General features: G+C 32.0%; 1 long non-coding RNA gene across 1 annotated transcript; it reads left to right on the forward strand.

Moving 5' to 3' along the window:
- Positions 1-746: 746 nt before the first annotated feature.
- On the forward strand, positions 747-15,172 carry LOC145240024 (uncharacterized). Its single transcript, XR_013862468.1, has 2 exons — positions 747-1,200; positions 11,461-15,172. It is a non-coding gene; the product is annotated as an uncharacterized LOC145240024 (long non-coding RNA).
- The last annotated feature ends 1,809 nt before the right edge of the window (positions 15,173-16,981 follow it).

A 16,981-nucleotide genomic window follows, 5' to 3' on the forward strand; every position in this document is an offset into this window, starting at 1 on the left:
AAGCCAATCTTTGTAAAATGGAAAAGGTAAGCTATTTTTTTGGCAGTTATATATTAATATTAGAATTCGACTAGCGTTACTGTTTTTGGCTTTCCGTGAAAGCTTTCTCAAACAAAATCGAGGGGGAAAAAAAAATAAAATTGTATATTTCTCGATTAAACCTTTTATGATATTAAAATTGGTGTTTTTCTCATTTTATTGAAATAAAAATTAGGGGTTGAAATTACATTTTCATTTTGTTATAAGCTTGTATACATTGGCGGAGTCTATTCAAACAGTCGTTTTCTATGGCGGCTTGTCTAAAATTCTGATACACCTAGTGATACACACAAATGTGTGAATGGAAATTCCCAGGCTCACTCGATTGTCGCCCTTTAACTTGGAAAAGCAACACAGCCACGAGACTTCCTGTTTCTGATCTCTCTCTCTCTCTCACTCTCTCTCTCTCTCCCCCCCTCCCTCCCCTCGAGCAGTCAACACTCAACATGTAACGAAGAGTCGCTCCTCCTGTTGGTGATCGGCCACCAACAGCGCCTCTAACTAGCCCGTCGTCAGCCTCTCGCAGCTATCAATCGCAAGTAACGATCTCTTATTTTTAACGGGCTCTTATTCTTTCTGTCTATATTCTAATATTTCTCATGTAAATAAATCTGCATTCTTTCGCTGATATATACCGGTATGTTTTCGCTGTCATTATGCGACCATTCAATACATTCACCAATTCACCATACACATGGGGACGGGATCGTCTATAACATAAGCACTAAGCAGATCATCCTGTCCCCTCTACACAAAAGACAAATTTAATAAAGAAACTCAAACAAGCCTTAAATGTTTACAAAGATAATCTTAACCTGATAGGAAAAGATTCGACACACTTAACTAATGAACGGGCATTTTTACACAAGGAACAAAATAATGATTACACCGTGTTACGAAGACCGAAATCCATTGTTCCTTAGCAGTTGATTTTCTCTTTACATAATTTCACGTTTAAATCGTGTTTTTCACCTTTTAATTTTGATTCTTTTATATTTTCATATATTTTATTTCTTAATGAATTGGACACACGAAACAAAACTTTTATCCATTTACTATAGAAATCACCACAAACAAAACAAAATTTCTGTTTTGACCACAAAAGAAAAACAAGTTCAACCCGCCTTTTCTTTTCTTTTTTTTTAATTTGTCAAATGAAAGGTAAGTTTTTTTAATACTTTTTTAAAAATTCCATTCAATAACATATGAAATAATCTTAAACATTAAAATACCGTTCATTATTTTTTTTATTGCAATCCAATAAAAGAAAATATTAATTCCGCCATTCTTTAATAAAGACTTGAATAATAATAAGAAAAAAAGGGCAGAATTGCTGCTTAGTTGTACAAATAGCCTCCAACTCGGATATATATATATATATATATATATATATATATATATATATATATATATATATATATATATATTTAAGGGACATGTTGGGTCGTCACCGGTATATATCCAGAAGTTTGTTGACGTATTTATTTTAGATTAACCACCTTGTTAAACAAATAAAATGATTAAACGTGTTTTATTTTAAAATTTAAAACACCGAACAATACAAATAATACGTTGGTTTGATTTTACATTTTATATTGTTCTCGGATGCATATGATGATGCAGATACGTCTCCACAATAATTTAATATTCAACTTCATCTTTCATTATTTATTTTCGAGAACAAAACCAACATTTTATTTATACTGTTTAATGATTTTATTTTCAAATAATAAAATAAAACACATTTAATCATTTTAAAACTTCATCTTGCATTATTTCTTTTTTTTTTTGTTTTATTTGTTAAACAACGTGGTTAATTTAAATGAGATTTTAATCACAAGGTTCCATTTTCAGTAATCACGTAAATATTAACAAACTTTCTGTTTATGATATATACCGGTGTCGACCCAACATGTACCTTTTTTGATAACAGGGATCGAGGCTATTTGTACAAGTAAACGGCAAATCTGCCGTAAACAGAAGTTTTGTTTTTTTTTAATATTTAGGTGAGTATTGAAAGTGTAACCTATGATTAAAATTTAATTTTAAATTAATCACGTTGTTTAACGAATTAAAAAAAGCTAAATAATACAAGATGATGTTTTAAATTTTAAATTATGAAATAAAAATTTTAAATTATGAAATAAATATCATAAATTATAAAACACATTTAATCATTTTAAAACTTCATCTTTCATTATTATTTTTTATTATTTGTTAACCAAGTAATGTTTGTATTGTTTTAAATTTTCAATTATACAATAAAAATTTTAAATTATAAAATAAATATTTTAAATTATAAAATAAAACACATTTAATCATTTTAAAACTTATTCTTTTGTTATTTCTTTTTTATTTGTTAACCAAGTAATGTTTGTATTGTTTTAAATTTTCAATTATAAAATAAAAATTTTTAATTATAAATAAATATTTTAAATTATAAAATAAAACACATTTAATCATTTTAAAACTTATTCTTTCGTTATTTCTTTTTTTTTATTTGTTAACCAACGTACTATTTGTATTGTTTTAAATTTTCAATTATACAATAAAAATTTTAAATTATAAAATACAACGCATTTAATCCTTTTATTTGTTAAATAATATGGTTAATCTAAAATAAATTTTACGTAAACAAGCTTCTGGATATATGCCGCTTACGACCCAACGTATCCCTTTTTTTTATTATAAGGTTGAAAGCTATTTGTACAACTAAACGGCAAATCTGCCTAAAAAATAAAAATCTCTAATAAATTATTTCCTAAAAAATATATCATTTAATTTACATTCAGATTTTTGTCAGAAGTTTGCGTTTAAAAGTAACATCTTTGTGATTCTAATAAAATAATAATGTTTACCATAAACATAATAATTTAATTCAAAGTTGGTAGAAAAACAAATTTTTAGAGGGGGTGGCACTCTCGTACAGGTCCGCATTTTTTTTTTTAAATGCTTTTTGAAAATTCCATTCAGTAACATATAAAATAATCTTAAACATAAAAATGCCGTTTATTTTTTATTGCAAACCAATAAAAAAAATATTGATTCCACCATGCGGCCCTCTTGCACTTTAAGTAAATGGAAATTAGGAAGATAAAAAAGGAACAGCAATCGTCTTACACCGGTTGAAAGAATGCCATTGATTGGATAGAGAAATTATGACGTTATTTTATAAATAAAATGGATAGACAATATTAGAAAACATAATTTTTTTGTAATAGATGATTTTTATTAATGCAGGGTTTTTTTAAAATGTAATTTTATTTAATTAGAAATGATAAAAAAGAAACGATATTGAAATTGACAATATTGGAAAACGAAAATTTTTTTAATAAATGATTGTTTTAGAAATAAATACACGCATGATAAAAAAAAGGTCTATATGATAAATACAAAGAAAGTGAAAAACCTTTTTGTGCATTTCAGGAAGCAACCATTAAAAGAAAACTGTTTACGCAGGGTCCACATATTCCGTGAAGTACCTTTTTTATTTAGTATAAAACAGATCTTTTATGAGATAAATACCAAGAAAGTGAAAAAAACTTTTTTTGCGCATTTCAAGGAGAAACCATTTAAAGAAAACTGTTTATGCAGGGTCCTCGTATCCCGTGAAGTACTTTTTTAAAAAAAATTTTATTTAGTATAAAACAGATTTTTTTACCAACCAAACAAAGATAATTAGAACTGATATTGTTCTCTGATACATATTATACGCGGAAATATTCTTTTAAAATACTTTCAATTGTTAAATTCTATATTAACTTTCAAAAAATCTTTTAACTGGAGAGCTTATTTACGTTTTTTAATTTAAAATGAAAGTAAAATAGTTCACTATGAATCAGCGATCGAATTGTTACTTTAACTCTTTTGAAAATGCTTTTCCATTAATTATTTTTATACTATTATTAGATACTTCTTTTACAATAATTTCAATTCTTAAATTCTATCTCAACTTAAAAAAATTTTAAAAGTCTAAAATACTATTAATTATTAAATACTTAGTTATTAAATTCTTTTCCAATTCTTTTTCAACAATTTCAATTTTTAAATTTTATCAATATTTCAAAGTAATGACGTCAATATTTCTCTATCCAATCAAATTGCATTCTTTCAACAGGTGTCAACCGACTGCCGTTCCTTTTTTATTGTCCTAATTTCCATTTACTTAAAGTGCAAGAGGGCCCACCATGCTTTATAACAGACATGAATAAAAATTAAAAATCTCTAATTTAAAAATATCTCCTAAAAAAATATATTAATAGACATTTAAATTATTGTCAAAAATGTTTATCTAAATAAAACTTTTGGTATATTTTAAGAAAATAATGTTTTCCATAAACACAATAATTTAATTTGAAGTTGGTCGAATTGTTAGACACCTGAGTACAAAACTAATTTTTCCTTGTTTTAACATTAAAAAAATCTCTCTACACTTGCATATTTTGTCGCTAGAGAATCATTCAACAACAGAAACAAACGAATGTAGCTTACTTGTAGAGTTTTAATGAGCAATGCCTACACTTTGTAAAATAAATGTGAAAAAATACTCAAATTGTGGTGAATTTCCACTGAAAAGTAGTTTCACAAAAGTTTGCAACAATGGTTGTTGTGACCTATGGCGTAGGTAAGAAATAAGCACATTGTCGGTCAGGTTAAATTAATGCAAACATAAGTCTTCCTATCATACAATGCTGGACTGATCCAAAAACAGTGGCCTTCTGCAGAATCAGGCTTTTTATAATCAGCTTCGGCCAATCAAATGAAGCGAATGTAACAACTATCAACATATAAAGAATCTTCACTCTCACAAATATTTCTTCTTGGTTTTTTAATAGTATTTTCAAGTTTAATTAACGTTTTACAACATCTTTTTTTTATTAAGTTGTTAGGTAAAAATAGAGAATTGTTACAAAACATCTCCCCTCCTCATGTTCAGAATGGCTGTCTAAATATGTAGAAAAAAAAATTCATATAACTGTGAGTAGCTAGCCTGAAGTGAGGTTGCAGAAAAAATACAATCTTCTTTCGAAAGTGGGATTTTGAAAATTGGAAGTGTTAAGAAAGGGAAATATTACATGATTCACATCGAACTTGGAAATTTGAAAGCGTTGAAAAATGAAAAGAGTGGAACTTGGAAAATTAAAAGTCACATTGAAAATTGAAAGGTTAGTTTAAATTCTCTCATCATGGGGAGCATGTTTCGAATATAAACTCAAAGTCCATGCATGTGTCTGTCAGAGCTCTCATGACAAAATGGAAGATAACCTGATATGTAGAAGATGTTAGAAAGGATGGACGAATGCAAGTTTGTTTCACCTATGGGGAATTTCCTAGTAGAAATGATTTTACATCATCTGTTAGTTCTAAGTCCAAGGATATTTGTAAATGTAAGCCCGAAGGGAGGAGGTGAATTGTTGTTCGAGTGTGTGTCTGGTTAGAATTTTGAATTTGAAGCTGTAATTTCATTTTATTTTGTAGTTTCAGTTTGGAGTGAAAGGTGCTAGCTTGTATCGCCTTTTAATAGCCATGATGGTGTCGCTTCATAAGCTTTCAATATTCTGGTGAAACATCTGCTATAATGATCATGCAATGCTGTTAGCTGTTTTAACCAGAAGTTAGATATGTTGTCGATGCCAGGTTTCTTGTGATTTGAAGCTCGTGCCAGCTTTGATCTTATTTTATCTGGCGTTATTTCTGGCTCTGGCATTTCTCTTTTATTTTTATTTGCATTGATAATATCCCCGATCCACTGGGCCTCTTCGTTATGTATTCCTCTTTTTCAAATAAGGGTCTCCAGTAATGGTCTAATTCCTGTTTACATGGGGGATCTTGGATTTTAATTTCTTCTCTTATTAGATTCCTGTAGAAAGTTCTGGGATTGTTTGCAAAAAGCTTATTCTGTGTCTTTGCATTAATCTTTGCCATGCGATGTTTAATTCTTTGGGCAATGGCTGGTATTTTGCCTTCTAGTTCCTTCACTGTAGTTTCAGTTTGGAGTGAGAGGTGCTAAACAAAGTGAAGAACTTTTTAACTTTAAAGAGAGGCAAATGGAAAAGTTGTGTTGAGCATCTGCAGTTTTTTAAATCTTTTTATCAAGTGGTTTCATATATTGTCTGTAGTGACTTCTATATAAACAAGTAATCTGACCCATAAAGCAATCAGTACGATTAAAGTGATTTCTTAAAATGTAATGATCTCGTGATGGATAAGCCCAAGGCGAAAATTATCACCTTTTAATGATATAAAATGGATAGGGCTTATTTTTCTATATTATTTTTGTATAAATAATGTGTATAGCATCATAAGACACCTTAGAAAATTTTTCACATGCAAGATTTTGGTGCATTAATTAATAATTTGAATTTTAATCGTCAAATTAGATCTTGAGTTCTGAATAAACAAAAAGTAACCAATCAGAATACACTTTTCATTTACTTGCTTTTATTCAACCAATCACAATGATTGTAGTATGTGTTCCACTTAACATGGTGGCTCTCAGTGTAAAGAAAATATGTAAACAAAACTATTGTCGATTTTATATTTCACATTTATTTGTTATTTATTTTTTGCACTTAATTTATTATAATGAATAAACAGAAATTGCCAGAAAGAAAAAATATTTTAGAATTTTCGTCTGCAGATTAGTTTCGTGTACAAATATAATGTAAAATTCAAAAGTAATTTGTATGTTGTTTTTTCTGTCTGTCAAGTTTTTTTAGGATATTCCCATGTAATTGTCGAAAAAATAGAATCTCACCTTTTGTGGGAAGGGGAGCCAACAGTGTTAACCTACAATAATCCCCTAAAATAATTTTATCTATTAGGTTCTGATATGCAGATTTGTTTATTTTTAATATATGGCAACAGTTTGATGAGCTTTTGTATTCAAAATCTTGCTTATTTTCTCACTTCTGATCAGGAGAATGTGGTGCAATGGAAATAGCTTGCTAATTTTAAGAATTTGAAAACGAAGCTTCTCTGCTTTCAAAACTGATGCTCAAACCCCTTTTCCAGTTCCAGTGAGAATCCTAGAACAATTTCATACCACATCTAAAATAAAAGACCTGTATCAAATCTATTTCTAAGTTTAGTGAAAGAATGGATTGATCTTCCTACTGCTCTTAAACTCCTGATGCAATAATCTAGCTTTATAAAACTTAGATACATCTTATGTTGAAGTGCCATATCCAAATGAGGAAGGTTCGCTTCAAATATTTTTATTATTTGACAGAGTTTATAAGCAACTTAACAAATCTAATCTAGTGACGACGGGGATTGCTTATTTTCAATCCATTTCTCAGAGTTGTTCTCTATATCAGACGTTCATATTTACTAACTGCAAAGAATGTTCCTTTTACATCAGAGTTACTACAAGCAAAGATTCTTTCCAAGAAATTTCCATGTTAATCTTTGAAACATGTTACAGCAGAAAGTACAATGTCAACAGACACATTGTCATAAATAACTAAATGTTATTTGTTTTATTAGTTCCAAGCCACAAACATTATCTTTCAGCTGACAATCTTTTCATTTCACTAAACCTTTTCTTGAGCAGCATTTATCTTTGATAAGTATTGACTCCACCCTAACAAATAAATACATAATATATATGTGCATAAGGCTGAGCAAGGGTTCAACAACCCCTTGTTCTAGTTGGTGTCGGTTTATAAATATGAGCTATCTGCTCATATGTAAATTATACTTAATTGTAATTTCACTACATCTCCCTATAACGAAGGGGCTTTATACTGTGAGTACGTCTTGTGCTTCTTCTCGTGCCCTCCTAAACATTTTCCTTTATCTCTCTTCTTTTCTGAATCTATCACGTCTTCCCCATTAATCGCAGTGTTCCTCCTGCATGTTCTGAGCTTCCTCTTCTGCCTTGTCCCTCTCTACTTCTTCCTCCACAGTCTCATTCTGTAGTAACTATTCTGTTATGTCAATAATGGGCAGCTCTGAAGGCATTTCCTCATTCCATTGTTATTCTTAGGGATCTTATTTAGTCAGCATGAGTTTTCTTTATTTAAAATTGCAGTATTATATCCTTTCTACATAATAAATTCTGTTGTCTCGGCTTTTGTATTCCTATTTCTTTTGTCCCACATCTTTTGATCTGTGGCATATGACATAGTCAAAGGGGATCTTAATTGTCTGCTTATTAAGGCAGATGGACCTTCTGGCCTGCCTGCATGCGGAATTGTTCTATAACTTAGTTATAATCTTGGTAGGAAAGCATCGATTTTCCCCTTCTGTTGCATGCATGTTTTTATTCCCTTCTTACTGACTTTACTTTACTGACGGGACCATCTTCTCCACTATCTCGTTACTTTGAGGATGGTAGGGAGGGGTCTTGTAAGGTCTGCATCTTATTTTTCTTAACCATTCATGCAAATCAGCATCTGCAAATTCTGGTGCGTTACGCGTTACCAATGTTCTTGCTATCCCATTTCTTAAAAATATTACTCTTAATATTTATTTGGCGGTGGTACTTTTTTTATTAGGTACTGTCACCATTTCAGGCCAACCTGAATATGCGTCTACTAATATTAATAATAGTCCTATCTCATTGACATAGGAATGATCCATGTGTACTCTGCTCCACGCTTCTGCTTCTTGGGGGGGGGCACACATGTATTTTCTTTTGCTTAAAATTTCTGAGTACTGTGCATTTTGTGCATCTTTTTACATAGTCCTCTACGTCTCTTGAGTATCCCGGCCACCAATTTTAATCTTCTTCGTGTAGCTGCTACTCCACAATATACATCATCATTTACACTTTTTATAACCTGTTTCCTCTGTTTCTGGGGGAACTACCAAATCTCCATTACATATTACCCCGTTTTCTATAGTCAGTTTATGTCTTATTTCTTTGAATGGTCTTTCCGCCATTCAACAATTTCCCCAATGATTCTCTTTTTATCCTCAACACTGGGTCATTCGTAATTTCAGTAGCCATTTTATCTACAGATATTACTTCGGTTTTTACAAGGTGCAGGAATGTGTCTTCAAATTCCTCGTCATTTTTGTCCTTATCCTCTCTATAAAACCTCAATCTAGATAAGGCGTCAACGTGCGGTATCGTATCCCTTTAACATACTCAATGTCAAAGTCGAATGTCATCAGTCTGATTGCCCAACGTAATATTCTGGACTTTCGGTACTTCTTTTCTTGGGTTGAAAATAAATTCCAGTGGTCTGTGATTACTTTTCAACAAGAATTTTTTTCCCATCAAGAACTGTCTTGCTCTATCCGTTGTCCACACTATGGAGAGTGGCTCCTTGTCTATATTAGAATAATTGTGTCCAGTCATTGTTTAATCCCCTCGATAAGTACATTACATGGTGACCATCTTATGACAAAATACCGGATGCTCACTAGCATCAGTAGTTAGAGTTATGTCCTTCTTAGGGTAAAATATTTGTACTATTAGCTTTTTCGCCAGAATCTGTTTTAAGTTTTCAAAGGCGTTATGTTGGTGTTCTAACCAAATGAACTCCACATTTTTTTTTAACTTTGCAAATGGTTCTGTCAACTCATTATATTTTGGTACATATTTTCTATAAAAATTTTCCCAACCCAAGAAAGAATCCAACTCTTATTTTTTGGTGTAGCCACTTTTAGAATTTTCTCTATTAACGCTTCATCTGGACAGATCCCTTCCTTTGATATTGAGTAACCCAAAAATGATATTTCATTACTGTTGGTTACACACTTTTTTATATTTACTGTCATGCCAGCATCTCTTAGCCGGTTCAGTATATTTAACATTGATGAAGAGGACAGGATGGTCTGCTTGTGTGATAGACGATCCCGTCACCATGGTGTAATGGTGAATGTATTGAATGGTAGAAGGATTGAAAAAGCAAAAGGTCGCATAATGACGATGAAAACATACCGGTAATTATCAGTGAAAGAAATGCAATTTATTTACATAAATATACATGAGAAATATTAAGAAAGAGATAGAAAGAATGAGAGTTCATTGAGAGATGAGCAACGTTACTTGCGATTGATAGCTGCGAAAGGCTGACAGGCTAGTCAGAGGCGCTGTTGGATGGCAGATGCCACCGAAGTGGTATTTGTTACATCTTGACTGCTTGAGGGTCTAGCGCAAAAGAGAGATATGAGAAACAGGAAGTGACGTAGCTAGGTCGCTCTTCTGAATTAAAGGACGACAATCGAGTTAGCCTGAAAATTCAATTCCCACAAGTATGTACAATATTATATTATTATAAATTAATCAGATCACATTTTATTATGAAATATATACAATATTATATTATTATAAATGATTATATTATTATGAATGAATCAGATCACATTTTTATTATGAAATATATACAATATTATATTATAAATTATTAAATTATTATAAATTAATCAGATCACATTCTATTAAATTACTTGTAAAACAGGAATAGGGGTGTAGCATTGTTGCGATAGGACAGAGTTGAGCTTAGATGTAGTAGCAGGATTTATAAGATGTGAGACTCTTGTTGAATCTTGTTTAAGATGAAGATAGTTATGGTAGTTTCACTCGACCATTTATGACAACAATACTCAGTGTCTATGCTAATGTGAGCTTTGTTGATGTCTAGGGTACTCTCAGTTAAAAGTAATTTCATAGCAGTGTTGAGAAAACGAATATTTTCAAGAAGGCTTTGTATTGTTCTCTGATTATTTGCTAATGCATTTTGTGAGAATTAAACTAAAAATGTGTTCGTACCAATATTTAAAGACAAATAAAACAGGATTGCTAAACTGACGAATGTATTAGAAGAAAAAAAACATAAAAATAAAATGTATAGAATATTGTAGTTTTAGTTTTTTTTAACAATGTCAGTGTCTTTTAGGGCATTAAGCAAGCAGATATTACGAAGATGTCAGTATTTTTATTACGTTGCATATTCATATATCATTTTTTTACAAGGTATTCACCACTTATAAAAGCCTGGAAGCCACTCGGGGACAAGGGTTATTGTGTGTATAGAAATCAATGGGTTAGTATCGTAGTAATCGTTAGTATTGGAGATTTGATAAAGTGTCTTACTTAAGAGGGCAGTTCATCAGAAATGTGTTTATGTTGGACTTAAAGACAACCAGGTTGTAGTCAGGCGGGAAACATGCAAAGAAACAGAGTTCCGCAGGCGTGCACTTCTAAGAAAGAAGCTTTGTTCATGCAATTATATGTATCTGTTTGAAGAAAGCAAAAATGTGTTTGCAATTACAAGACTAATTCAGAAAAATCTATATCAACTAACTTTATATCAAGTTTGAAAATATTTATTGAATTTTTACAATGGGTTACCTAACTTTCTAGATGAAATAAATCTAGAGGTTGTAAGTTCACCCAAATAATATTGACAACTATAAACAGAATACAAATATGCGAATACTAAAAATATTTCATTTTTGTTTCAGATGTTCCTGTCTAAACACTCTCATTGAATTTTAATAGAGTATCATTTTGTATAGACATTACACTATAAACTAGTATGACCTTGGTTTCAAAATAATTGATTAAAAAAATTAAAGAAAAAAAAACATTCTCGTAAAGTGTGTCGATATTGTTTTGAAAACTCACACTCACAAAACATTTGTGCAAATATACTTTTCCAAGTACGATTTCATAAAACAGACAAGCTTGATATTGCGTTGATATTCTTGTTCATAAACATCATAAGTCACACTTGAAAAAAGCCACATTCTTCTGAAGTGTGTGGATATTCTTGTTCTAAAAAAATCAATGTTACTTTGTGAAACAGTTAAGAACTCATACTGAGGAGAGAACTTGAATGCCTACTGGACACTATTCTCGGGTTTGCCAGAACAACCTAGCATGAGGATACCTTTCCATAAAAGTAAACCCTGACCAAATATTCAAAATCACATTTTGTATTCGCTGCCCAAATAAGATCCCCTCACTATGGCTAACTCACATTAGCTTTTATGAGAAATGGTGCAGCTTCTCCAAGTGATGTTACCTCAAGTAATAGCACGAAGCTGGATATTTCACCAGACTTGATAAATTCTTATCTTGGAATCCAGTAAAACCAAGAGACCAAAATGAAAGATATACTACAATGTATGAAAATGGTTAATTGAGGAGAGGAAAACTATGTTTCCAATTTCTTTACTAACTCGGTGTTTCAGAGATAAAGAAGTTTAATGGAACATTCGAATATCTATGTATCTCAAATAGAGTTCAAATGTTAGCCCCAGGTTGTGGGCCCCTTGATTTCTGAGAACTTGAACTGAAGTAAAATAAAACAAAAGGAAAAGCCATATTCTTGTGAAATCTATACATATTTTTGTTCTTGAAAACTAGACTTCATGATGAATATAAGAAATCACACTTGGGAATGAACTTGAATGCCTACTAGACACTTTCCTTGAGTGTCTCTCTGTACATGTGTTTGTTAGAAGAACCTGCAATGAGGATACATTTCTGTAGAAGTAAAATCTGATCAAATATTCAAAATCACATAGTATTCGCAGCCCAAACAATATCTCCTGACTACAGCTAACCCACATTAGCTTTTACGAGGAATGGTGCACTTTCTTCAAGTGATGTTACCTCAGGTTATAGCATGAAGCAGGGTACTCCACCAGACTAGTTAAATTTTTGTCCTGGAATCCAGTAAGACCAAGAGACCAAAACGAAAGATATACTACAACATATGAAAATGGTTAATTAGGAAGAGGAATATTATGTTCTCAATTTCTTTACTAACTCAGTGAGGAGTGATAAAGGAGTTTAATGGAACATTTGAACATCTATGTATCTCATTTATGGCTAAAGTGTTAGTCTCAGGTGGTGGGCCATTTTATTTCTGAGAACTTCAGACTGAGACTGCAGTAAAAAAAACAAAAAGGGTAAAACATTATTCTACAGCGTGTGGATATTCTTGCACTGAAAAATCAGACTTGGTGACACATATAGGAAGTCACATTCGGTAAGAATCATTCTTGGAATGTGTATGAATATTCTTGTTCTCAAAAATCAGACTTAGTAAAATATGAGAACTCACTCTGGAGAAAAGCCACATTCTTGTGAAGTGTGTGGATATTCTTTTTCTAGAAAACGATCTTTAGTGAAACATATGAGAACGCACACTGGGGAAAAGCCACATTCTTGTGAAGTGTGTGGATATTCTTCTTCTCAAAAATCAGCGTTAGTGAAACATATCAGAACTCACACTGGGGAAAAGCCACATTCTTGTGAAGTGTGTGGATACTCTTGTTCTCAAAAATCACTGTTAGTAAGACATATACGAACGCACACTGGGGAAAAACCATATTCTTGTGAAGTGTGTTCATATTCTTGTTCTCAAAAACCAAAGTTACTTACACATATGAGAACTCACACTGGGGAAAAGCCATATTCTTGTGAAGTGTGTGGATATTCTTTTTCTGTAAAATCAAATTTTGTGAGACATATGAGAAATCATGCTGGGGAAAAGCCACATTCTTGTGAAGTGTGTGGATATTCTTGTTCTGAAAAATCAAATTTAGCAAGACATATGAGAACTCACACTGGGGAAAAGCTACATTCTTGTGAAGTGTGTGCACATTCTTGTTTACAAAAATCAGACTTAGTGAGGCATATAAGAACCCACACTGGAGAAAAGCCACATTCTTGCACAATATGTGAATATTCTTGTTCTTATAAAGCAAATTTAGTGACTCATATGAAAAAACACACAAATTTGAAAAGTCATATTCAACACAATATGTAAACGCCATATTCTTGCAAAATATGTATATTTTTTTCTGTATGTGTATAGTCTTAATTTAAGAATTAGCATTTATTCATGTAAGACAAAAATATTAAAGGACTTCTGATTTATGAAACTAATTTATACCATATTACAATATGAGTAAGAATTGTTTGAAAATGACACGATATAAACACCATACCTCTTGTTTAAGAGCAAATAGTGGTCCTGGATATGACCTTAAACTATATCCAGTGGTGAGGCCCCAGCTTGCAGGCTTTGGGGAGTGTGCAGCCACCCTTTAATTGCCATTGCTCCCAGGTCCACTATGACCCAGAGTGGTAGTACCTGTTAGGGTCCCAACTATGGCTTAAATAGAAACCGACTTGGAAAAAACAAATATATTCTATTAAAAAAATTTTCTTCAAAATCACTGGATTTAACATTAAATAACCTGAAAAGGGTTGATATGCCGTAAAACAAAAACAACCAACTTAAGAGCAAATAAAAATAAAAAGAAATACTTAAAACATCTGAGCGACAAAACTGATGCGAAAAACAGACACATTTTTTTATAAAACAACGACTATACTGAAAAAAAAAACACTCATAATGAAATTCAATATTTTTTAGTTATATTCCTGTCCACTATACAATATATATATATATATATATATATATATATATATATATATATGTGTGTGTGTGTGTGTGTGTGTAATACAATATTCAGGTAAATAAAGTGCTGTGAGAATAATTAACATTAAAAAGTAATTTTCTTAGAAAGATTTTATTACGAAAATAAGTGAAATATACCATAAATATCGAGCTACCATAATAAGATTGGGCAGTACACAAAGTTCAACAGATATAACAATGGAAATGCTACGTGACAACCATGAACGTCTACCCCAATTAATCTCCTTCATAAAGCTTGCTGAAAACTTTAGAAGTGTCATACTAGAAAATACGGAAGACATATATGATGGACCAGCAACACTCCGTGAATTGGTAGGGGAACATTGTAGGACTGATTTGAATCATCCCATAAAGCCAAAAAGTAGGACGAAAATAATACTATTCCCCCCAAAAATATAGCTTCTTAGCCTTTCTCTTTCTTTCTTTGTTGCTTAGCAACTGGTAGGGGTCAGGTCGAAAAAAAGGTTGTGACCGATCAGTTGCCAACCTGCGTTTTAAAAGACTTTTCCTCACCTCTCTCCTACTCCTATACCGTTTCTTTCTCTCTCTGTTTCTCCTTAACCAAGTCCCAGCCAGCATAACAGGCAAGTAACAGTACACGTTTAGCCACCGAACTAACAAGACGCACATTGTCGGCCAACCTTATTAACAAGAGGTTTACTCTCTCCAACATGTAAAAAAAGGGAAATAAAGTTCTTTCTTTTTACGGTTAACAATGGTATTACTTTTATTATTCCAACTGCTACTAATAAAGATATACATGAATGTATATGATGAACTAGTAACATAGATCGCCAAAACAAAAAAGAACAAAATACACAGAAATTAATGTGGTGTTAATATTGAATAATTGTCGAGGAAAACACATTAAAAAATAAATATGTATTAACAAAAATACTTTTGCTCACTTTAGGACTAAAGTTAATAACCATACTCTCCACGTATCTATCTTTTACTGACTTGGTAAACCGGTGCCCATTAGCTGGAAGTGACGTCATGGACGGAAGTGACGTTATGACATAGTTCATTATTCCAGGTTGTAGAGATGCGACCCCAATACCCCCTCCCAAGTTTTTTTTGTAATAGCTGTTAATACTTCTTAAGTTTAGGATCGATCATTAGTGGATTGGTGACCTTTCGTTTGTTAACTGACTCGTAGTTCAGGTGCCGTTTGGGGAAGTTTGAGATAAAATGTCTAAAAGTTGTCAAATAATTTTGATCGAATCCGTAAGCGAACCTTATGCAACCGCCAGTTTATTTATTTTTTTTTTACAAAGGCGTCACCACTTATCAAGGCCGAGAGGCCAGTCAAGGACAAGGGTTAAAGAGTGTACAGCAGTCAAAAGGACAATATAGTAATCGATAGTAATGGAAATTCGATAAATTTGTTAACTTAAGTGGAACGGCTCATCAGAAACTTGTTTACATTGGACTTGAAGACAACTATATTGTAGTCAGCTGGGAAGCAGGAAAACGGAAGAGTGTGCAGTTCTAAGAAAGAAGCTTTATTCATGGAATCAACGTTTAGCTTTAGGCACAGATAAAGAGTGGGGAAAATTATTGATAATGTTTTCAGCTAGACGAGTGTTTCTTGTGAAAGTTTGGCGAGGAGGGACCATAGATTGAAGCTCAGTCAAACACTTTCCATGAAAATAACGATAAAGCAGAGACAAACTCGCAACATCTCTTTTATGAGATAGAGGTTGCAGCGAAGAGAAAAGGATATCTCCTATGAGGCTACAAAGTCTATTTTGAACTCTATCAAGGCAGGACAAGTCCTTTCTAGCAGCGCCTGCCCAGATGTGGCAACAGCACTCCATCCTAGGTCATACCTGGCTCTTAGATAGAGGATTGCATCAGCAGTGGGATATCTACTGGATCGATAGAAGGTTCCAACCATTTTTCCAGCGGCCTTGGCAACAGATTTGATGTATGTATTTCACTTAGTAAAGGTCAAGCCAAGAATTTGTCAAAACTTGAGGCCTCCCCAAGACAAGAGCCATTCATTTTAATTGATGCCAGATGGGGATCAGAACGTTGATCATGTAAAGATAGAATCTTAGTTTTAGTTTTTATAAAGTAATGCTAACGATGCATATGTGCATCACCAAAAAGACTAATAAAAGACTTCTTAAATGAAACTTACGAGGCAGTCGGAAATAGAATCAGTTAAACTGGCGTTGTCGACAATGTCTCTCAAGTTTGGGTGATCGATTTCTATACTCTAATTTTCGTTTTTGAAGTAATGCCAACAACGAAACATTCAACAACACACACAAAAAATTATTAAATGGAAATTTTGATAAAAAAATGTTTTATTTAAAACATTTTTAATGGAACATGATGAAAAGATAAATGAGATTTATAAACAACAATTATTATATTTGATTACAATTATTATTTGTGTATTAAAATCAAATATGAAAACCATACATTTTTACTTATGAATGAAGTGTAGAGTTTTTAAATCTTCGAATGTCAAACATGATATAATTTCTTTTTGCAAACGAGTCACCACTTATCAA

Source organism: Euprymna scolopes, chromosome 19, assembly GCF_053919585.1.
Source record: "Euprymna scolopes isolate OS-2025 chromosome 19, ASM5391958v1, whole genome shotgun sequence".
Taxonomy (NCBI): Eukaryota; Metazoa; Mollusca; class Cephalopoda; order Sepiida; family Sepiolidae; genus Euprymna; species Euprymna scolopes.